This window comes from Hyla sarda, unplaced genomic scaffold, assembly GCF_029499605.1.
Source record: "Hyla sarda isolate aHylSar1 unplaced genomic scaffold, aHylSar1.hap1 scaffold_1645, whole genome shotgun sequence".
In the NCBI taxonomy this organism is placed as follows: domain Eukaryota; kingdom Metazoa; phylum Chordata; class Amphibia; order Anura; family Hylidae; genus Hyla; species Hyla sarda.
In genome coordinates this window covers 1-23,662 of record NW_026608283.1, presented here as the reverse complement: position 1 = coordinate 23,662, position 23,662 = coordinate 1, and the positions used below count along the sequence as shown (strand labels likewise).

The 23,662-nt window shown below is 46.1% G+C and overlaps 10 non-coding genes across 10 annotated transcripts; all 10 read left to right on the top strand.

Annotated features, from left to right (window-relative positions):
• The first annotated feature begins 1,108 nt into the window (after positions 1-1,108).
• On the top strand, positions 1,109-1,299 carry LOC130311532 (U2 spliceosomal RNA). The gene has a single exon (XR_008859868.1). It is a non-coding gene; the product is annotated as a U2 spliceosomal RNA (small nuclear RNA).
• A 2,100-nt stretch (positions 1,300-3,399) lies between these two features.
• LOC130311551 (U2 spliceosomal RNA) lies at positions 3,400-3,590 on the top strand. The gene has a single exon (XR_008859886.1). It is a non-coding gene; the product is annotated as a U2 spliceosomal RNA (small nuclear RNA).
• A 2,094-nt stretch (positions 3,591-5,684) lies between these two features.
• On the top strand, positions 5,685-5,875 carry LOC130311531 (U2 spliceosomal RNA). Its single transcript, XR_008859867.1, has one exon. It is a non-coding gene; the product is annotated as a U2 spliceosomal RNA (small nuclear RNA).
• Positions 5,876-7,972: 2,097 nt separating this feature from the next.
• On the top strand, positions 7,973-8,163 carry LOC130311530 (U2 spliceosomal RNA). The gene has a single exon (XR_008859866.1). It is a non-coding gene; the product is annotated as a U2 spliceosomal RNA (small nuclear RNA).
• A 2,089-nt stretch (positions 8,164-10,252) lies between these two features.
• Positions 10,253-10,443, top strand: LOC130311563 (U2 spliceosomal RNA). The gene has a single exon (XR_008859893.1). It is a non-coding gene; the product is annotated as a U2 spliceosomal RNA (small nuclear RNA).
• A 2,093-nt stretch (positions 10,444-12,536) lies between these two features.
• On the top strand, positions 12,537-12,727 carry LOC130311562 (U2 spliceosomal RNA). Its single transcript, XR_008859892.1, has one exon. It is a non-coding gene; the product is annotated as a U2 spliceosomal RNA (small nuclear RNA).
• Positions 12,728-14,824: 2,097 nt separating this feature from the next.
• On the top strand, positions 14,825-15,015 carry LOC130311552 (U2 spliceosomal RNA). Its single transcript, XR_008859887.1, has one exon. It is a non-coding gene; the product is annotated as a U2 spliceosomal RNA (small nuclear RNA).
• A 2,092-nt stretch (positions 15,016-17,107) lies between these two features.
• LOC130311553 (U2 spliceosomal RNA) lies at positions 17,108-17,298 on the top strand. Its single transcript, XR_008859888.1, has one exon. It is a non-coding gene; the product is annotated as a U2 spliceosomal RNA (small nuclear RNA).
• Positions 17,299-19,377: 2,079 nt separating this feature from the next.
• LOC130311540 (U2 spliceosomal RNA) lies at positions 19,378-19,568 on the top strand. The gene has a single exon (XR_008859876.1). It is a non-coding gene; the product is annotated as a U2 spliceosomal RNA (small nuclear RNA).
• A 2,100-nt stretch (positions 19,569-21,668) lies between these two features.
• LOC130311529 (U2 spliceosomal RNA) lies at positions 21,669-21,859 on the top strand. The gene has a single exon (XR_008859865.1). It is a non-coding gene; the product is annotated as a U2 spliceosomal RNA (small nuclear RNA).
• Positions 21,860-23,662: the final 1,803 nt, after the last annotated feature.

Genomic DNA, 23,662 nt, shown 5'->3' with positions numbered 1-23,662 from the left:
AAGCATTGCTGCACTGATGGGGTATGCATTAGACGAAAAAAAAGAAGAAAAAGAAGAATAATACGCCCAGAAAAGAGGCGAAAAGGAGAAAAACGTAAAAAAACGTGAAAAAAAAGTAAGAGGAAGAGAAGGGAAAAAAAGGTGGAAATGGGTTTAAAAGTGATTTCGGCGGAGAAATATATATATATATATATATATATATATATATATATATATATATATATATATATATATATGCGCACACACACACATAGATATAAACGTATTCTCCGTTGAGATATTGCAGCCGCTGCTGTGTCCAGGCCCAGGAGCCTTAGCACTGTGCTGTGATGTCACTCAATACCACTGACATCACTAGGTGTAAACAACATCTCTCCTTTGCTGTGTATGTGACTATGGAGCTGTTTGGTGATGTCGTCTATTACGGCCTTCATAGAAGCAACAGGAGATTGTTGCATCCATCTTGAACCCTCAGAACTACAGTGCTATGATGTCACTCACTTCCACAGGCCTTGCAGAGTGTAAACAACAACAACCCAGCTTTGTTGTGTATGTAACCATAGGGATTTGTGATGTCACCTAGAACCTTCACAGCAGCGACAGCTTTATGAGGAGCATCAGCACTGCTCTGCCTGAGCAGAACCATCACCGCCATAGGTTGTCAAATAACCCGGATTTAACCCACACAGGTAAGTCCAATGGGGTGCAGGCATGTCCTCTATGCTTACAGCTTCCCGTGGGTGTTGGTTTGATACCGTTTGGGGACAGCCAAGGAGGCATCTGCAGGCAACAAAGGTAGGTGTGTGCTTGTGTGTGTGTTTCCTATGCAGATCCTAAGCCCAGTGTCACATGCAAGTAGGAGGAGTAAGAAGGGTTCCTGGCAAATCCGGGTTATGGATTGCATTTAAAAAGGCCCCGTGGGAGTGCAATGGGCCCCTGTCTTGCTGCTTAGCAATAATGGTATGGGTTTAGGTTCTGCTGTGTGTACTGGTGGTTGACTGCCCCCCAGCCCAGAGTGTGCATGGAAAATTGTCTGGCAGCCTCCCTGACAGCAAGCAGTGATAGTGCCCATGAAGGGGACCTTGTTGGGCCCGCCCCTTTCACGGTTATCGCTTCTCGGCCTTTTGGCTAAGATCAAGTGTAGTATCTGTTCTTATCAGTTTAATATCTGATACGTCCCCTATCTGGGGACCATATATTAAATGGATTTTTGAGAACGGGGGCCGATTTCGAAGCTTGCTTCCGTCGCCCTATGCATTGACCCGATATGGCAGTATCTTCGGGTACAGTGCACCACCCCCTTACAGGGTTAAAAAGAAAGATTCCTACTTTCATTGCTACCTGCTCGCTGGCTAGCCAGCTAGCCAGCCCTGTGGGCCTTGCTGCTGCTGCAGCCAAAAAACAAAAGGTGGTGCTGCTGCTGCTTCTGCTGCTTCTGCTTCTGCTTGTGTCTGGCCCCTGTTGGAGCGTCCAGGCACAGGACTTCTGCTGCTGCTGACTAAATGGCCTCCTTAATTGGATCATTTGAGTAGCCAGCACACCTGTGCAGGTAGGGCATGACATGATAGGCAGCTGCCTTCTAGCGGGTGGGTGCTGAATGTTCCTAATTGACAAAATAAGATTAATGCTTATGAAGAAATATAAAATCTCATCCCTTCCCCAATATCGCGCCACACCCCTACCCCTTAATTCCCTGGTTGAACGTGATGGACATATGTCTTTTTTCGACCGTACTAACTATGTAACTATGTAACATAACATGGGGGGGGGGGGGGTGTCTCCTGGCTGTTCACACAGGTGTGTCATTGCTGTACATTGACCATGCATTGCTTCTGTGGTATTGCAAAGGCAAAGACAAATGCTTCCAGCCATCCATTGCACTAATGGATTGGTCATCAGCTGGCTGTCTATGTCCCGCATCAATATAGACCAAAGTACAGAGGGTTAGGCTATGCTATTGTGCACCTACCTGATGCATCAGAAGGTGCGAGGCCCTTGCTAAATTCTGTGCACAGACTTTGAGATCTATGCTTTAGACTGTATCTAAACCTGCTCCAACATGGACTGACATTCTGGCCTACTTTCAGCCGATGCGACTTGTCTGTCGCTGAACAGTCGCTTTTTATGTATTCAGCACCTATGTATAATGTTGTAAAAATGCTCTAGAAGCTAAAGTCGCAGAAATGTCACACATATTTGGCCTGCAACTTTCTGTGCGACAAATTCAGACAGGAAAAATCAGTATAAATCCTTAGAAAATTATCCCCCAGTGTCTCCATCTGCTGGCGGTATTGAATAAGCATTGCTGCACTGATGGGGTATGCATTAGACGAAAAAAAAGAAGAAAAAGAAGAATAATACGCCCAGAAAAGAGGCGAAAAGGAGAAAAACGTAAAAAAACGTGAAAAAAAAGTAAGAGGAAGAGAAGGGAAAAAAAGGTGGAAATGGGTTTAAAAGTGATTTCGGCGGAGAAATATATATATATATATATATATATATATATATATATATATATATATATATATATGCGCACACACACACATAGATATAAACGTATTCTCCGTTGAGATATTGCAGCCGCTGCTGTGTCCAGGCCCAGGAGCCTTAGCACTGTGCTGTGATGTCACTCAATACCACTGACATCACTAGGTGTAAACAACATCTCTCCTTTGCTGTGTATGTGACTATGGAGCTGTTTGGTGATGTCGTCTATTACGGCCTTCATAGAAGCAACAGGAGATTGTTGCATCCATCTTGAACCCTCAGAACTACAGTGCTATGATGTCACTCACTTCCACAGGCCTTGCAGAGTGTAAACAACAACAACCCAGCTTTGTTGTGTATGTAACCATAGGGATTTGTGATGTCACCTAGAACCTTCACAGCAGCGACAGCTTTATGAGGAGCATCAGCACTGCTCTGCCTGAGCAGAACCATCACCGCCATAGGTTGTCAAATAACCCGGATTTAACCCACACAGGTAAGTCCAATGGGGTGCAGGCATGTCCTCTATGCTTACAGCTTCCCGTGGGTGTTGGTTTGATACCGTTTGGGGACAGCCAAGGAGGCATCTGCAGGCAACAAAGGTAGGTGTTTGCTTGTGTGTGTGTTTCCTATGCAGATCCTAAGCCCAGTGTCACATGCAAGTAGGAGGAGTAAGAAGGGTTCCTGGCAAATCCGGGTTATGGATTGCATTTAAAAAGGCCCCGTGGGAGTGCAATGGGCCCCTGTCTTGCTGCTTAGCAATAATGGTATGGGTTTAGGTTCTGCTGTGTGTACTGGTGGTTGACTGCCCCCCAGCCCAGAGTGTGCATGGAAAATTGTCTGGCAGCCTCCCTGACAGCAAGCAGTGATAGTGCCCATGAAGGGGACCTTGTTGGGCCCGCCCCTTTCACGGTTATCGCTTCTCGGCCTTTTGGCTAAGATCAAGTGTAGTATCTGTTCTTATCAGTTTAATATCTGATACGTCCCCTATCTGGGGACCATATATTAAATGGATTTTTGAGAACGGGGGCCGATTTCGAAGCTTGCTTCCGTCGCCCTATGCATTGACCCGATATGGCAGTATTTTCGGGTACAGTGCACCACCCCCTTACAGGGTTAAAAAGAAAGATTCCTACTTTCATTGCTACCTGCTTGCTGGCTAGCCAGCTAGCCAGCCCTGTGGGCCTTGCTGCTGCTGCAGCCAAAAAACAAAAGGTGGTGCTGCTGCTGCTTCTGCTGCTTCTGCTTCTGCTTGTGTCTGGCCCCTGTTGGAGCGTCCAGGCACAGGACTTCTGCTGCTGCTGACTAAATGGCCTCCTTAATTGGATCATTTGAGTAGCCAGCACACCTGTGCAGGTAGGGCATGACATGATAGGCAGCTGCCTTGATAGCGGGTGGGTGCTGAATGTTCCTAATTGACAAAATAAGATTAATGCTTATGAAGAAATATAAAATCTCATCCCTTCCCCAATATCGCGCCACACCCCTACCCCTTAATTCCCTGGTTGAACGTGATGGACATATGTCTTTTTTCGACCGTACTAACTATGTAACTATGTAACATAACATGGGGGGGGGGGGGGGGGGGGGTCTCCTGGCTGTTCACACAGGTGTGTCATTGCTGTACATTGACCATGCATTGCTTCTGTGGTATTGCAAAGGCAAAGACAAATGCTTCCAGCCATCCATTGCACTAATGGATTGGTCATCAGCTGGCTGTCTATGTCCCGCATCAATATAGACCAAAGTACAGAGGGTTAGGCTATGCTATTGTGCACCTACCTGATGCATCAGAAGGTGCGAGGCCCTTGCTAAATTCTGTGCACAGACTTTGAGATCTATGCTTTAGACTGTATCTAAACCTGCTCCAACATGGACTGACATTCTGGCCTACTTTCAGCCGATGCGACTTGTCTGTCGCTGAACAGTCGCTTTTTATGTATTCAGCACCTATGTATAATGTTGTAAAAATGCTCTAGAAGCTAAAGTCGCAGAAATGTCACACATATTTGGCCTGCAACTTTCTGTGCGACAAATTCAGACAGGAAAAATCAGTATAAATCCTTAGAAAATTATCCCCCAGTGTCTCCATCTGCTGGCGGTATTGAATAAGCATTGCTGCACTGATGGGGTATGCATTAGACGAAAAAAAAGAAGAAAAAGAAGAATAATACGCCCAGAAAAGAGGCGAAAAGGAGAAAAACGTAAAAAAACGTGAAAAAAAAGTAAGAGGAAGAGAAGGGAAAAAAAGGTGGAAATGGGTTTAAAAGTGATTTCGGCGGAGAAATATATATATATATATATATATATATATATATATATATATATATGCGCACACACACACATAGATATAAACGTATTCTCCGTTGAGATATTGCAGCCGCTGCTGTGTCCAGGCCCAGGAGCCTTAGCACTGTGCTGTGATGTCACTCAATACCACTGACATCACTAGGTGTAAACAACATCTCTCCTTTGCTGTGTATGTGACTATGGAGCTGTTTGGTGATGTCGTCTATTACGGCCTTCATAGAAGCAACAGGAGATTGTTGCATCCATCTTGAACCCTCAGAACTACAGTGCTATGATGTCACTCACTTCCACAGGCCTTGCAGAGTGTAAACAACAACAACCCAGCTTTGTTGTGTATGTAACCATAGGGATTTGTGATGTCACCTAGAACCTTCACAGCAGCGACAGCTTTATGAGGAGCATCAGCACTGCTCTGCCTGAGCAGAACCATCACCGCCATAGGTTGTCAAATAACCCGGATTTAACCCACACAGGTAAGTCCAATGGGGTGCAGGCATGTCCTCTATGCTTACAGCTTCCCGTGGGTGTTGGTTTGATACCGTTTGGGGACAGCCAAGGAGGCATCTGCAGGCAACAAAGGTAGGTGTGTGCTTGTGTGTGTTTCCTATGCAGATCCTAAGCCCAGTGTCACATGCAAGTAGGAGGAGTAAGAAGGGTTCCTGGCAAATCCGGGTTATGGATTGCATTTAAAAAGGCCCCGTGGGAGTGCAATGGGCCCCTGTCTTGCTGCTTAGCAATAATGGTATGGGTTTAGGTTCTGCTGTGTGTACTGGTGGTTGACTGCCCCCCAGCCCAGAGTGTGCATGGAAAATTGTCTGGCAGCCTCCCTGACAGCAAGCAGTGATAGTGCCCATGAAGGGGACCTTGTTGGGCCCGCCCCTTTCACGGTTATCGCTTCTCGGCCTTTTGGCTAAGATCAAGTGTAGTATCTGTTCTTATCAGTTTAATATCTGATACGTCCCCTATCTGGGGACCATATATTAAATGGATTTTTGAGAACGGGGGCCGATTTCGAAGCTTGCTTCCGTCGCCCTATGCATTGACCCGATATGGCAGTATCTTCGGGTACAGTGCACCACCCCCTTACAGGGTTAAAAAGAAAGATTCCTACTTTCATTGCTACCTGCTTGCTGGCTAGCCAGCTAGCCAGCCCTGTGGGCCTTGCTGCTGCTGCAGCCAAAAAACAAAAGGTGGTGCTGCTGCTGCTTCTGCTGCTTCTGCTGCTTCTGCTTCTGCTTGTGTCTGGCCCCTGTTGGAGCGTCCAGGCACAGGACTTCTGCTGCTGCTGACTAAATGGCCTCCTTAATTGGATCATTTGAGTAGCCAGCACACCTGTGCAGGTAGGGCATGACATGATAGGCAGCTGCCTTGATAGCGGGTGGGTGCTGAATGTTCCTAATTGACAAAATAAGATTAATGCTTATGAAGAAATATAAAATCTCATCCCTTCCCCAATATCGCGCCACACCCCTACCCCTTAATTCCCTGGTTGAACGTGATGGACATATGTCTTTTTTCGACCGTACTAACTATGTAACTATGTAACATAACATGGGGGGGGGGGGGGGGGGGGGTCTCCTGGCTGTTCACACAGGTGTGTCATTGCTGTACATTGACCATGCATTGCTTCTGTGGTATTGCAAAGGCAAAGACAAATGCTTCCAGCCATCCATTGCACTAATGGATTGGTCATCAGCTGGCTGTCTATGTCCCGCATCAATATAGACCAAAGTACAGAGGGTTAGGCTATGCTATTGTGCACCTACCTGATGCATCAGAAGGTGCGAGGCCCTTGCTAAATTCTGTGCACAGACTTTGAGATCTATGCTTTAGACTGTATCTAAACCTGCTCCAACATGGACTGACATTCTGGCCTACTTTCAGCCGATGCGACTTGTCTGTCGCTGAACAGTCGCTTTTTATGTATTCAGCACCTATGTATAATGTTGTAAAAATGCTCTAGAAGCTAAAGTCGCAGAAATGTCACACATATTTGGCCTGCAACTTTCTGTGCGACAAATTCAGACAGGAAAAATCAGTATAAATCCTTAGAAAATTATCCCCCAGTGTCTCCATCTGCTGGCGGTATTGAATAAGCATTGCTGCACTGATGGGGTATGCATTAGACGAAAAAAAAGAAGAAAAAGAAGAATAATACGCCCAGAAAAGAGGCGAAAAGGAGAAAAACGTAAAAAAACGTGAAAAAAAAGTAAGAGGAAGAGAAGGGAAAAAAAGGTGGAAATGGGTTTAAAAGTGATTTCGGCGGAGAAATATATATATATATATATATATATATATATATATATATGCGCACACACACACATAGATATAAACGTATTCTCCGTTGAGATATTGCAGCCGCTGCTGTGTCCAGGCCCAGGAGCCTTAGCACTGTGCTGTGATGTCACTCAATACCACTGACATCACTAGGTGTAAACAACATCTCTCCTTTGCTGTGTATGTGACTATGGAGCTGTTTGGTGATGTCGTCTATTACGGCCTTCATAGAAGCAACAGGAGATTGTTGCATCCATCTTGAACCCTCAGAACTACAGTGCTATGATGTCACTCAGAGTGTAAGAGTGCAGAGTGTAAACAACAACAACCCAGCTTTGTTGTGTATGTAACCATAGGGATTTGTGATGTCACCTAGAACCTTCACAGCAGCGACAGCTTTATGAGGAGCATCAGCACTGCTCTGCCTGAGCAGAACCATCACCGCCATAGGTTGTCAAATAACCCGGATTTAACCCACACAGGTAAGTCCAATGGGGTGCAGGCATGTCCTCTATGCTTACAGCTTCCCGTGGGTGTTGGTTTGATACCGTTTGGGGACAGCCAAGGAGGCATCTGCAGGCAACAAAGGTAGGTGTGTGCTTGTGTGTGTGTTTCCTATGCAGATCCTAAGCCCAGTGTCACATGCAAGTAGGAGGAGTAAGAAGGGTTCCTGGCAAATCCGGGTTATGGATTGCATTTAAAAAGGCCCCGTGGGAGTGCAATGGGCCCCTGTCTTGCTGCTTAGCAATAATGGTATGGGTTTAGGTTCTGCTGTGTGTACTGGTGGTTGACTGCCCCCCAGCCCAGAGTGTGCATGGAAAATTGTCTGGCAGCCTCCCTGACAGCAAGCAGTGATAGTGCCCATGAAGGGGACCTTGTTGGGCCCGCCCCTTTCACGGTTATCGCTTCTCGGCCTTTTGGCTAAGATCAAGTGTAGTATCTGTTCTTATCAGTTTAATATCTGATACGTCCCCTATCTGGGGACCATATATTAAATGGATTTTTGAGAACGGGGGCCGATTTCGAAGCTTGCTTCCGTCGCCCTATGCATTGACCCGATATGGCAGTATCTTCGGGTACAGTGCACCACCCCCTTACAGGGTTAAAAAGAAAGATTCCTACTTTCATTGCTACCTGCTTGCTGGCTAGCCAGCTAGCCAGCCCTGTGGGCCTTGCTGCTGCTGCAGCCAAAAAACAAAAGGTGGTGCTGCTGCTGCTTCTGCTGCTTCTGCTTCTGCTTGTGTCTGGCCCCTGTTGGAGCGTCCAGGCACAGGACTTCTGCTGCTGCTGACTAAATGGCCTCCTTAATTGGATCATTTGAGTAGCCAGCACACCTGTGCAGGTAGGGCATGACATGATAGGCAGCTGCCTTGATAGCGGGTGGGTGCTGAATGTTCCTAATTGACAAAATAAGATTAATGCTTATGAAGAAATATAAAATCTCATCCCTTCCCCAATATCGCGCCACACCCCTACCCCTTAATTCCCTGGTTGAACGTGATGGACATATGTCTTTTTTCGACCGTACTAACTATGTAACTATGTAACATAACATGGGGGGGGGGGGTCTCCTGGCTGTTCACACAGGTGTGTCATTGCTGTACATTGACCATGCATTGCTTCTGTGGTATTGCAAAGGCAAAGACAAATGCTTCCAGCCATCCATTGCACTAATGGATTGGTCATCAGCTGGCTGTCTATGTCCCGCATCAATATAGACCAAAGTACAGAGGGTTAGGCTATGCTATTGTGCACCTACCTGATGCATCAGAAGGTGCGAGGCCCTTGCTAAATTCTGTGCACAGACTTTGAGATCTATGCTTTAGACTGTATCTAAACCTGCTCCAACATGGACTGACATTCTGGCCTACTTTCAGCCGATGCGACTTGTCTGTCGCTGAACAGTCGCTTTTTATGTATTCAGCACCTATGTATAATGTTGTAAAAATGCTCTAGAAGCTAAAGTCGCAGAAATGTCACACATATTTGGCCTGCAACTTTCTGTGCGACAAATTCAGACAGGAAAAATCAGTATAAATCCTTAGAAAATTATCCCCCAGTGTCTCCATCTGCTGGCGGTATTGAATAAGCATTGCTGCACTGATGGGGTATGCATTAGACGAAAAAAAAGAAGAAAAAGAAGAATAATACGCCCAGAAAAGAGGCGAAAAGGAGAAAAACGTAAAAAAACGTGAAAAAAAAGTAAGAGGAAGAGAAGGGAAAAAAAGGTGGAAATGGGTTTAAAAGTGATTTCGGCGGAGAAATATATATATATATATATATATATATATATATATATATATATATATGCGCACACACACACATAGATATAAACGTATTCTCCGTTGAGATATTGCAGCCGCTGCTGTGTCCAGGCCCAGGAGCCTTAGCACTGTGCTGTGATGTCACTCAATACCACTGACATCACTAGGTGTAAACAACATCTCTCCTTTGCTGTGTATGTGACTATGGAGCTGTTTGGTGATGTCGTCTATTACGGCCTTCATAGAAGCAACAGGAGATTGTTGCATCCATCTTGAACCCTCAGAACTACAGTGCTATGATGTCACTCACTTCCACAGGCCTTGCAGAGTGTAAACAACAACAACCCAGCTTTGTTGTGTATGTAACCATAGGGATTTGTGATGTCACCTAGAACCTTCACAGCAGCGACAGCTTTATGAGGAGCATCAGCACTGCTCTGCCTGAGCAGAACCATCACCGCCATAGGTTGTCAAATAACCCGGATTTAACCCACACAGGTAAGTCCAATGGGGTGCAGGCATGTCCTCTATGCTTACAGCTTCCCGTGGGTGTTGGTTTGATACCGTTTGGGGACAGCCAAGGAGGCATCTGCAGGCAACAAAGGTAGGTGTGTGCTTGTGTGTGTGTTTCCTATGCAGATCCTAAGCCCAGTGTCACATGCAAGTAGGAGGAGTAAGAAGGGTTCCTGGCAAATCCGGGTTATGGATTGCATTTAAAAAGGCCCCGTGGGAGTGCAATGGGCCCCTGTCTTGCTGCTTAGCAATAATGGTATGGGTTTAGGTTCTGCTGTGTGTACTGGTGGTTGACTGCCCCCCAGCCCAGAGTGTGCATGGAAAATTGTCTGGCAGCCTCCCTGACAGCAAGCAGTGATAGTGCCCATGAAGGGGACCTTGTTGGGCCCGCCCCTTTCACGGTTATCGCTTCTCGGCCTTTTGGCTAAGATCAAGTGTAGTATCTGTTCTTATCAGTTTAATATCTGATACGTCCCCTATCTGGGGACCATATATTAAATGGATTTTTGAGAACGGGGGCCGATTTCGAAGCTTGCTTCCGTCGCCCTATGCATTGACCCGATATGGCAGTATCTTCGGGTACAGTGCACCACCCCCTTACAGGGTTAAAAAGAAAGATTCCTACTTTCATTGCTACCTGCTTGCTGGCTAGCCAGCTAGCCAGCCCTGTGGGCCTTGCTGCTGCTGCAGCCAAAAAACAAAAGGTGGTGCTGCTGCTGCTTCTGCTGCTTCTGCTTCTGCTTGTGTCTGGCCCCTGTTGGAGCGTCCAGGCACAGGACTTCTGCTGCTGCTGACTAAATGGCCTCCTTAATTGGATCATTTGAGTAGCCAGCACACCTGTGCAGGTAGGGCATGACATGATAGGCAGCTGCCTTGATAGCGGGTGGGTGCTGAATGTTCCTAATTGACAAAATAAGATTAATGCTTATGAAGAAATATAAAATCTCATCCCTTCCCCAATATCGCGCCACACCCCTACCCCTTAATTCCCTGGTTGAACGTGATGGACATATGTCTTTTTTCGACCGTACTAACTATGTAACTATGTAACATAACATGGGGGGGGGGGGGGGGGGTCTCCTGGCTGTTCACACAGGTGTGTCATTGCTGTACATTGACCATGCATTGCTTCTGTGGTATTGCAAAGGCAAAGACAAATGCTTCCAGCCATCCATTGCACTAATGGATTGGTCATCAGCTGGCTGTCTATGTCCCGCATCAATATAGACCAAAGTACAGAGGGTTAGGCTATGCTATTGTGCACCTACCTGATGCATCAGAAGGTGCGAGGCCCTTGCTAAATTCTGTGCACAGACTTTGAGATCTATGCTTTAGACTGTATCTAAACCTGCTCCAACATGGACTGACATTCTGGCCTACTTTCAGCCGATGCGACTTGTCTGTCGCTGAACAGTCGCTTTTTATGTATTCAGCACCTATGTATAATGTTGTAAAAATGCTCTAGAAGCTAAAGTCGCAGAAATGTCACACATATTTGGCCTGCAACTTTCTGTGCGACAAATTCAGACAGGAAAAATCAGTATAAATCCTTAGAAAATTATCCCCCAGTGTCTCCATCTGCTGGCGGTATTGAATAAGCATTGCTGCACTGATGGGGTATGCATTAGACGAAAAAAAAGAAGAAAAAGAAGAATAATACGCCCAGAAAAGAGGCGAAAAGGAGAAAAACGTAAAAAAACGTGAAAAAAAAGTAAGAGGAAGAGAAGGGAAAAAAAGGTGGAAATGGGTTTAAAAGTGATTTCGGCGGAGAAATATATATATATATATATATATATATATATATATATATATATATGCGCACACACACACATAGATATAAACGTATTCTCCGTTGAGATATTGCAGCCGCTGCTGTGTCCAGGCCCAGGAGCCTTAGCACTGTGCTGTGATGTCACTCAATACCACTGACATCACTAGGTGTAAACAACATCTCTCCTTTGCTGTGTATGTGACTATGGAGCTGTTTGGTGATGTCGTCTATTACGGCCTTCATAGAAGCAACAGGAGATTGTTGCATCCATCTTGAACCCTCAGAACTACAGTGCTATGATGTCACTCACTTCCACAGGCCTTGCAGAGTGTAAACAACAACAACCCAGCTTTGTTGTGTATGTAACCAAAGGGATTTGTGATGTCACCTAGAACCTTCACAGCAGCGACAGCTTTATGAGGAGCATCAGCACTGCTCTGCCTGAGCAGAACCATCACCGCCATAGGTTGTCAAATAACCCGGATTTAACCCACACAGGTAAGTCCAATGGGGTGCAGGCATGTCCTCTATGCTTACAGCTTCCCGTGGGTGTTGGTTTGATACCGTTTGGGGACAGCCAAGGAGGCATCTGCAGGCAACAAAGGTAGGTGTGTGCTTGTGTGTGTGTTTCCTATGCAGATCCTAAGCCCAGTGTCACATGCAAGTAGGAGGAGTAAGAAGGGTTCCTGGCAAATCCGGGTTATGGATTGCATTTAAAAAGGCCCCGTGGGAGTGCAATGGGCCCCTGTCTTGCTGCTTAGCAATAATGGTATGGGTTTAGGTTCTGCTGTGTGTACTGGTGGTTGACTGCCCCCCAGCCCAGAGTGTGCATGGAAAATTGTCTGGCAGCCTCCCTGACAGCAAGCAGTGATAGTGCCCATGAAGGGGACCTTGTTGGGCCCGCCCCTTTCACGGTTATCGCTTCTCGGCCTTTTGGCTAAGATCAAGTGTAGTATCTGTTCTTATCAGTTTAATATCTGATACGTCCCCTATCTGGGGACCATATATTAAATGGATTTTTGAGAACGGGGGCCGATTTCGAAGCTTGCTTCCGTCGCCCTATGCATTGACCCGATATGGCAGTATCTTCGGGTACAGTGCACCACCCCCTTACAGGGTTAAAAAGAAAGATTCCTACTTTCATTGCTACCTGCTTGCTGGCTAGCCAGCTAGCCAGCCCTGTGGGCCTTGCTGCTGCTGCAGCCAAAAAACAAAAGGTGGTGCTGCTGCTGCTTCTGCTGCTTCTGCTTCTGCTTGTGTCTGGCCCCTGTTGGAGCGTCCAGGCACAGGACTTCTGCTGCTGCTGACTAAATGGCCTCCTTAATTGGATCATTTGAGTAGCCAGCACACCTGTGCAGGTAGGGCATGACATGATAGGCAGCTGCCTTGATAGCGGGTGGGTGCTGAATGTTCCTAATTGACAAAATAAGATTAATGCTTATGAAGAAATATAAAATCTCATCCCTTCCCCAATATCGCGCCACACCCCTACCCCTTAATTCCCTGGTTGAACGTGATGGACATATGTCTTTTTTCGACCGTACTAACTATGTAACTATGTAACATAACATGGGGGGGGGGGGGGGGGGTCTCCTGGCTGTTCACACAGGTGTGTCATTGCTGTACATTGACCATGCATTGCTTCTGTGGTATTGCAAAGGCAAAGACAAATGCTTCCAGCCATCCATTGCACTAATGGATTGGTCATCAGCTGGCTGTCTATGTCCCGCATCAATATAGACCAAAGTACAGAGGGTTAGGCTATGCTATTGTGCACCTACCTGATGCATCAGAAGGTGCGAGGCCCTTGCTAAATTCTGTGCACAGACTTTGAGATCTATGCTTTAGACTGTATCTAAACCTGCTCCAACATGGACTGACATTCTGGCCTACTTTCAGCCGATGCGACTTGTCTGTCGCTGAACAGTCGCTTTTTATGTATTCAGCACCTATGTATAATGTTGTAAAAATGCTCTAGAAGCTAAAGTCGCAGAAATGTCACACATATTTGGCCTGCAACTTTCTGTGCGACAAATTCAGACAGGAAAAATCAGTATAAATCCTTAGAAAATTATCCCCCAGTGTCTCCATCTGCTGGCGGTATTGAATAAGCATTGCTGCACTGATGGGGTATGCATTAGACGAAAAAAAAGAAGAAAAAGAAGAATAATACGCCCAGAAAAGAGGCGAAAAGGAGAAAAACGTAAAAAAACGTGAAAAAAAAGTAAGAGGAAGAGAAGGGAAAAAAAGGTGGAAATGGGTTTAAAAGTGATTTCGGCGGAGAAATATATATATATATATATATATATATATATATATATATATATATATATGCGCACACACACACATAGATATAAACGTATTCTCCGTTGAGATATTGCAGCCGCTGCTGTGTCCAGGCCCAGGAGCCTTAGCACTGTGCTGTGATGTCACTCAATACCACTGACATCACTAGGTGTAAACAACATCTCTCCTTTGCTGTGTATGTGACTATGGAGCTGTTTGGTGATGTCGTCTATTACGGCCTTCATAGAAGCAACAGGAGATTGTTGCATCCATCTTGAACCCTCAGAACTACAGTGCTATGATGTCACTCACTTCCACAGGCCTTGCAGAGTGTAAACAACAACAACCCAGCTTTGTTGTGTATGTAACCATAGGGATTTGTGATGTCACCTAGAACCTTCACAGCAGCGACAGCTTTATGAGGAGCATCAGCACTGCTCTGCCTGAGCAGAACCATCACCGCCATAGGTTGTCAAATAACCCGGATTTAACCCACACAGGTAAGTCCAATGGGGTGCAGGCATGTCCTCTATGCTTACAGCTTCCCGTGGGTGTTGGTTTGATACCGTTTGGGGACAGCCAAGGAGGCATCTGCAGGCAACAAAGGTAGGTGTGTGCTTGTGTGTGTGTTTCCTATGCAGATCCTAAGCCCAGTGTCACATGCAAGTAGGAGGAGTAAGAAGGGTTCCTGGCAAATCCGGGTTATGGATTGCATTTAAAAAGGCCCCGTGGGAGTGCAATGGGCCCCTGTCTTGCTGCTTAGCAATAATGGTATGGGTTTAGGTTCTGCTGTGTGTACTGGTGGTTGACTGCCCCCCAGCCCAGAGTGTGCATGGAAAATTGTCTGGCAGCCTCCCTGACAGCAAGCAGTGATAGTGCCCATGAAGGGGACCTTGTTGGGCCCGCCCCTTTCACGGTTATCGCTTCTCGGCCTTTTGGCTAAGATCAAGTGTAGTATCTGTTCTTATCAGTTTAATATCTGATACGTCCCCTATCTGGGGACCATATATTAAATGGATTTTTGAGAACGGGGGCCGATTTCGAAGCTTGCTTCCGTCGCCCTATGCATTGACCCGATATGGCAGTATCTTCGGGTACAGTGCACCACCCCCTTACAGGGTTAAAAAGAAAGATTCCTACTTTCATTGCTACCTGCTTGCTGGCTAGCCAGCTAGCCAGCCCTGTGGGCCTTGCTGCTGCTGCAGCCAAAAAACAAAAGGTGGTGCTGCTGCTGCTTCTGCTGCTTCTGCTTCTGCTTGTGTCTGGCCCCTGTTGGAGCGTCCAGGCACAGGACTTCTGCTGCTGCTGACTAAATGGCCTCCTTAATTGGATCATTTGAGTAGCCAGCACACCTGTGCAGGTAGGGCATGACATGATAGGCAGCTGCCTTGATAGCGGGTGGGTGCTGAATGTTCCTAATTGACAAAATAAGATTAATGCTTATGAAGAAATATAAAATCTCATCCCTTCCCCAATATCGCGCCACACCCCTACCCCTTAATTCCCTGGTTGAACGTGATGGACATATGTCTTTTTTCGACCGTACTAACTATGTAACTATGTAACATAACATGGGGGGGGGGGGGGGGGGGGGTCTCCTGGCTGTTCACACAGGTGTGTCATTGCTGTACATTGACCATGCATTGCTTCTGTGGTATTGCAAAGGCAAAGACAAATGCTTCCAGCCATCCATTGCACTAATGGATTGGTCATCAGCTGGCTGTCTATGTCCCGCATCAATATAGACCAAAGTACAGAGGGTTAGGCTATGCTATTGTGCACCTACCTGATGCATCAGAAGGTGCGAGGCCCTTGCTAAATTCTGTGCACAGACTTTGAGATCTATGCTTTAGACTGTATCTAAACCTGCTCCAACATGGACTGACATTCTGGCCTACTTTCAGCCGATGCGACTTGTCTGTCGCTGAACAGTCGCTTTTTATGTATTCAGCACCTATGTATAATGTTGTAAAAATGCTCTAGAAGCTAAAGTCGCAGAAATGTCACACATATTTGGCCTGCAACTTTCTGTGCGACAAATTCAGACAGGAAAAATCAGTATAAATCCTTAGAAAATTATCCCCCAGTGTCTCCATCTGCTGGCGGTATTGAATAAGCATTGCTGCACTGATGGGGTATGCATTAGACGAAAAAAAAGAAGAAAAAGAAGAATAATACGCCCAGAAAAGAGGCGAAAAGGAGAAAAACGTAAAAAAACGTGAAAAAAAAGTAAGAGGAAGAGAAGGGAAAAAAAGGTGGAAATGGGTTTAAAAGTGATTTCGGCGGAGAAATATATATATATATATATATATATATATATATATATATATGCGCACACACACACATAGATATAAACGTATTCTCCGTTGAGATATTGCAGCCGCTGCTGTGTCCAGGCCCAGGAGCCTTAGCACTGTGCTGTGATGTCACTCAATACCACTGACATCACTAGGTGTAAACAACATCTCTCCTTTGCTGTGTATGTGACTATGGAGCTGTTTGGTGATGTCGTCTATTACGGCCTTCATAGAAGCAACAGGAGATTGTTGCATCCATCTTGAACCCTCAGAACTACAGTGCTATGATGTCACTCACTTCCACAGGCCTTGCAGAGTGTAAACAACAACAACCCAGCTTTGTTGTGTATGTAACCATAGGGATTTGTGATGTCACCTAGAACCTTCACAGCAGCGACAGCTTTATGAGGAGCATCAGCACTGCTCTGCCTGAGCAGAACCATCACCGCCATAGGTTGTCAAATAACCCGGATTTAACCCACACAGGTAAGTCCAATGGGGTGCAGGCATGTCCTCTATGCTTACAGCTTCCCGTGGGTGTTGGTTTGATACCGTTTGGGGACAGCCAAGGAGGCATCTGCAGGCAACAAAGGTAGGTGTGTGCTTGTGTGTGTGTTTCCTATGCAGATCCTAAGCCCAGTGTCACATGCAAGTAGGAGGAGTAAGAAGGGTTCCTGGCAAATCCGGGTTATGGATTGCATTTAAAAAGGCCCCGTGGGAGTGCAATGGGCCCCTGTCTTGCTGCTTAGCAATAATGGTATGGGTTTAGGTCCTGCTGTGTGTACTGGTGGTTGACTGCCCCCCAGCCCAGAGTGTGCATGGAAAATTGTCTGGCAGCCTCCCTGACAGCAAGCAGTGATAGTGCCCATGAAGGGGACCTTGTTGGGCCCGCCCCTTTCACGGTTATCGCTTCTCGGCCTTTTGGCTAAGATCAAGTGTAGTATCTGTTCTTATCAGTTTAATATCTGATACGTCCCCTATCTGGGGACCATATATTAAATGGATTTTTGAGAACGGGGGCCGATTTCGAAGCTTGCTTCCGTCGCCCTATGCATTGACCCGATATGGCAGTATCTTCAGGTACAGTGCACCACCCCCTTACAGGGTTAAAAAGAAAGATTCCTACTTTCATTGCTACCTGCTTGCTGGCTAGCCAGCTAGCCAGCCCTGTGGGCCTTGCTGCTGCTGCAGCCAAAAAACAAAAGGTGGTGCTGCTGCTGCTTCTGCTGCTTCTGCTTCTGCTTGTGTCTGGCCCCTGTTGGAGCGTCCAGGCACAGGACTTCTGCTGCTGCTGACTAAATGGCCTCCTTAATTGGATCATTTGAGTAGCCAGCACACCTGTGCAGGTAGGGCATGACATGATAGGCAGCTGCCTTGATAGCGGGTGGGTGCTGAATGTTCCTAATTGACAAAATAAGATTAATGCTTATGAAGAAATATAAAATCTCATCCCTTCCCCAATATCGCGCCACACCCCTACCCCTTAATTCCCTGGTTGAACGTGATGGACATATGTCTTTTTTCGACCGTACTAACTATGTAACTATGTAACATAACATGGGGGGGTCTCCTGGCTGTTCACACAGGTGTGTCATTGCTGTACATTGACCATGCATTGCTTCTGTGGTATTGCAAAGGCAAAGACAAATGCTTCCAGCCATCCATTGCACTAATGGATTGGTCATCAGCTGGCTGTCTATGTCCCGCATCAATATAGACCAAAGTACAGAGGGTTAGGCTATGCTATTGTGCACCTACCTGATGCATCAGAAGGTGCGAGGCCCTTGCTAAATTCTGTGCACAGACTTTGAGATCTATGCTTTAGACTGTATCTAAACCTGCTCCAACATGGACTGACATTCTGGCCTACTTTCAGCCGATGCGACTTGTCTGTCGCTGAACAGTCGCTTTTTATGTATTCAGCACCTATGTATAATGTTGTAAAAATGCTCTAGAAGCTAAAGTCGCAGAAATGTCACACATATTTGGCCTGCAACTTTCTGTGCGACAAATTCAGACAGGAAAAATCAGTATAAATCCTTAGAAAATTATCCCCCAGTGTCTCCATCTGCTGGCGGTATTGAATAAGCATTGCTGCACTGATGGGGTATGCATTAGACGAAAAAAAAGAAGAAAAAGAAGAATAATACGCCCAGAAAAGAGGCGAAAAGGAGAAAAACGTAAAAAAACGTGAAAAAAAAGTAAGAGGAAGAGAAGGGAAAAAAAGGTGGAAATGGGTTTAAAAGTGATTTCGGCGGAGAAATATATATATATATATATATATATATATATATATATATATATGCGCACACACACACATAGATATAAACGTATTCTCCGTTGAGATATTGCAGCCGCTGCTGTGTCCAGGCCCAGGAGCCTTAGCACTGTGCTGTGATGTCACTCAATACCACTGACATCACTAGGTGTAAACAACATCTCTCCTTTGCTGTGTATGTGACTATGGAGCTGTTTGGTGATGTCGTCTATTACGGCCTTCATAGAAGCAACAGGAGATTGTTGCATCCATCTTGAACCCTCAGAACTACAGTGCTATGATGTCACTCACTTCCACAGGCCTTGCAGAGTGTAAACAACAACAACCCAGCTTTGTTGTGTATGTAACCATAGGGATTTGTGATGTCACCTAGAACCTTCACAGCAGCGACAGCTTTATGAGGAGCATCAGCACTGCTCTGCCTGAGCAGAACCATCACCGCCATAGGTTGTCAATAACCCGGATTTAACCCACACAGGTAAGTCCAATGGGGTGCAGGCATGTCCTCTATGCTTACAGCTTCCCGTGGGTGTTGGTTTGATACCGTTTGGGGACAGCCAAGGAGGCATCTGCAGGCAACAAAGGTAGGTGTGTGCTTGTGTGTGTGTTTCCTATGCAGATCCTAAGCCCAGTGTCACATGCAAGTAGGAGGAGTAAGAAGGGTTCCTGGCAAATCCGGGTTATGGATTGCATTTAAAAAGGCCCCGTGGGAGTGCAATGGGCCCCTGTCTTGCTGCTTAGCAATAATGGTATGGGTTTAGGTTCTGCTGTGTGTACTGGTGGTTGACTGCCCCCCAGCCCAGAGTGTGCATGGAAAATTGTCTGGCAGCCTCCCTGACAGCAAGCAGTGATAGTGCCCATGAAGGGGACCTTGTTGGGCCCGCCCCTTTCACGGTTATCGCTTCTCGGCCTTTTGGCTAAGATCAAGTGTAGTATCTGTTCTTATCAGTTTAATATCTGATACGTCCCCTATCTGGGGACCATATATTAAATGGATTTTTGAGAACGGGGGCCGATTTCGAAGCTTGCTTCCGTCGCCCTATGCATTGACCCGATATGGCAGTATCTTCGGGTACAGTGCACCACCCCCTTACAGGGTTAAAAAGAAAGATTCCTACTTTCATTGCTACCTGCTTGCTGGCTAGCCAGCTAGCCAGCCCTGTGGGCCTTGCTGCTGCTGCAGCCAAAAAACAAAAGGAGGTGGTGCTGCTGCTGCTTCTGCTGCTTCTGCTTCTGCTTGTGTCTGGCCCCTGTTGGAGCGTCCAGGCACAGGACTTCTGCTGCTGCTGACTAAATGGCCTCCTTAATTGGATCATTTGAGTAGCCAGCACACCTGTGCAGGTAGGGCATGACATGATAGGCAGCTGCCTTGATAGCGGGTGGGTGCTGAATGTTCCTAATTGACAAAATAAGATTAATGCTTATGAAGAAATATAAAATCTCATCCCTTCCCCAATATCGCGCCACACCCCTACCCCTTAATTCCCTGGTTGAACGTGATGGACATATGTCTTTTTTCGACCGTACTAACTATGTAACTATGTAACATAACATGGGGGGGGGGGGGGGGGGGGTCTCCTGGCTGTTCACACAGGTGTGTCATTGCTGTACATTGACCATGCATTGCTTCTGTGGTATTGCAAAGGCAAAGACAAATGCTTCCAGCCATCCATTGCACTAATGGATTGGTCATCAGCTGGCTGTCTATGTCCCGCATCAATATAGACCAAAGTACAGAGGGTTAGGCTATGCTATTGTGCACCTACCTGATGCATCAGAAGGTGCGAGGCCCTTGCTAAATTCTGTGCACAGACTTTGAGATCTATGCTTTAGACTGTATCTAAACCTGCTCCAACATGGACTGACATTCTGGCCTACTTTCAGCCGATGCGACTTGTCTGTCGCTGAACAGTCGCTTTTTATGTATTCAGCACCTATGTATAATGTTGTAAAAATGCTCTAGAAGCTAAAGTCGCAGAAATGTCACACATATTTGGCCTGCAACTTTCTGTGCGACAAATTCAGACAGGAAAAATCAGTATAAATCCTTAGAAAATTATCCCCCAGTGTCTCCATCTGCTGGCGGTATTGAATAAGCATTGCTGCACTGATGGGGTATGCATTAGACGAAAAAAAAGAAGAAAAAGAAGAATAATACGCCCAGAAAAGAGGCGAAAAGGAGAAAAACGTAAAAAAACGTGAAAAAAAAGTAAGAGGAAGAGAAGGGAAAAAAAGGTGGAAATGGGTTTAAAAGTGATTTCGGCGGAGAAATATATATATATATATATATATATATATATATATATATATATATATGCGCACACACACACATAGATATAAACGTATTCTCCGTTGAGATATTGCAGCCGCTGCTGTGTCCAGGCCCAGGAGCCTTAGCACTGTGCTGTGATGTCACTCAATACCACTGACATCACTAGGTGTAAACAACATCTCTCCTTTGCTGTGTATGTGACTATGGAGCTGTTTGGTGATGTCGTCTATTACGGCCTTCATAGAAGCAACAGGAGATTGTTGCATCCATCTTGAACCCTCAGAACTACAGTGCTATGATGTCACTCACTTCCACAGGCCTTGCAGAGTGTAAACAACAACAACCCAGCTTTGTTGTGTATGTAACCATAGGGATTTGTGATGTCACCTAGAACCTTCACAGCAGCGACAGCTTTATGAGGAGCATCAGCACTGCTCTGCCTGAGCAGAACCATCACCGCCATAGGTTGTCAAATAACCCGGATTTAACCCACACAGGTAAGTCCAATGGGGTGCAGGCATGTCCTCTATGCTTACAGCTTCCCGTGGGTGTTGGTTTGATACCGTTTGGGGACAGCCAAGGAGGCATCTGCAGGCAACAAAGGTAGGTGTGTGCTTGTGTGTGTGTTTCCTATGCAGATCCTAAGCCCAGTGTCACATGCAAGTAGGAGGAGTAAGAAGGGTTCCTGGCAAATCCGGGTTATGGATTGCATTTAAAAAGGCCCCGTGGGAGTGCAATGGGCCCCTGTCTTGCTGCTTAGCAATAATGGTATGGGTTTAGGTTCTGCTGTGTGTACTGGTGGTTGACTGCCCCCCAGCCCAGAGTGTGCATGGAAAATTGTCTGGCAGCCTCCCTGACAGCAAGCAGTGATAGTGCCCATGAAGGGGACCTTGTTGGGCCCGCCCCTTTCACGGTTATCGCTTCTCGGCCTTTTGGCTAAGATCAAGTGTAGTATCTGTTCTTATCAGTTTAATATCTGATACGTCCCCTATCTGGGGACCATATATTAAATGGATTTTTGAGAACGGGGGCCGATTTCGAAGCTTGCTTCCGTCGCCCTATGCATTGACCCGATATGGCAGTATCTTCGGGTACAGTGCACCACCCCCTTACAGGGTTAAAAAGAAAGATTCCTACTTTCATTGCTACCTGCTTGCTGGCTAGCCAGCTAGCCAGCCCTGTGGGCCTTGCTGCTGCTGCAGCCAAAAAACAAAAGGTGGTGCTGCTGCTGCTTCTGCTGCTTCTGCTTCTGCTTGTGTCTGGCCCCTGTTGGAGCGTCCAGGCACAGGACTTCTGCTGCTGCTGACTAAATGGCCTCCTTAATTGGATCATTTGAGTAGCCAGCACACCTGTGCAGGTAGGGCATGACATGATAGGCAGCTGCCTTGATAGCGGGTGGGTGCTGAATGTTCCTAATTGACAAAATAAGATTAATGCTTATGAAGAAATATAAAATCTCATCCCTTCCCCAATATCGCGCCACACCCCTACCCCTTAATTCCCTGGTTGAACGTGATGGACATATGTCTTTTTTCGACCGTACTAACTATGTAACTATGTAACATAACATGGGGGGGGGGGGGGGGGGGTCTCCTGGCTGTTCACACAGGTGTGTCATTGCTGTACATTGACCATGCATTGCTTCTGTGGTATTGCAAAGGCAAAGACAAATGCTTCCAGCCATCCATTGCACTAATGGATTGGTCATCAGCTGGCTGTCTATGTCCCGCATCAATATAGACCAAAGTACAGAGGGTTAGGCTATGCTATTGTGCACCTACCTGATGCATCAGAAGGTGCGAGGCCCTTGCTAAATTCTGTGCACAGACTTTGAGATCTATGCTTTAGACTGTATCTAAACCTGCTCCAACATGGACTGACATTCTGGCCTACTTTCAGCCGATGCGACTTGTCTGTCGCTGAACAGTCGCTTTTTATGTATTCAGCACCTATGTATAATGTTGTAAAAATGCTCTAGAAGCTAAAGTCGCAGAAATGTCACACATATTTGGCCTGCAACTTTCTGTGCGACAAATTCAGACAGGAAAAATCAGTATAAATCCTTAGAAAATTATCCCCCAGTGTCTCCATCTGCTGGCGGTATTGAATAAGCATTGCTGCACTGATGGGGTATGCATTAGACGAAAAAAAAGAAGAAAAAGAAGAATAATACGCCCAGAAAAGAGGCGAAAAGGAGAAAAACGTAAAAAAACGTGAAAAAAAAGTAAGAGGAAGAGAAGGGAAAAAAAGGTGGAAATGGGTTTAAAAGTGATTTCGGCGGAGAAATATATATATATATATATATATATATATATATATATATATATATATATGCGCACACACACACATAGATATAAACGTATTCTCCGTTGAGATATTGCAGCCGCTGCTGTGTCCAGGCCCAGGAGCCTTAGCACTGTGCTGTGATGTCACTCAATACCACTGACATCACTAGGTGTAAACAACATCTCTCCTTTGCTGTGTATGTGACTATGGAGCTGTTTGGTGATGTCGTCTATTACGGCCTTCATAGAAGCAACAGGAGATTGTTGCATCCATCTTGAACCCTCAGAACTACAGTGCTATGATGTCACTCACTTCCACAGGCCTTGCAGAGTGTAAACAACAACAACCCAGCTTTGTTGTGTATGTAACCATAGGGATTTGTGATGTCACCTAGAACCTTCACAGCAGCGACAGCTTTATGAGGAGCATCAGCACTGCTCTGCCTGAGCAGAACCATCACCGCCATAGGTTGTCAAATAACCCGGATTTAACCCACACAGGTAAGTCCAATGGGGTGCAGGCATGTCCTCTATGCTTACAGCTTCCCGTGGGTGTTGGTTTGATACCGTTTGGGGACAGCCAAGGAGGCATCTGCAGGCAACAAAGGTAGGTGTGTGCTTGTGT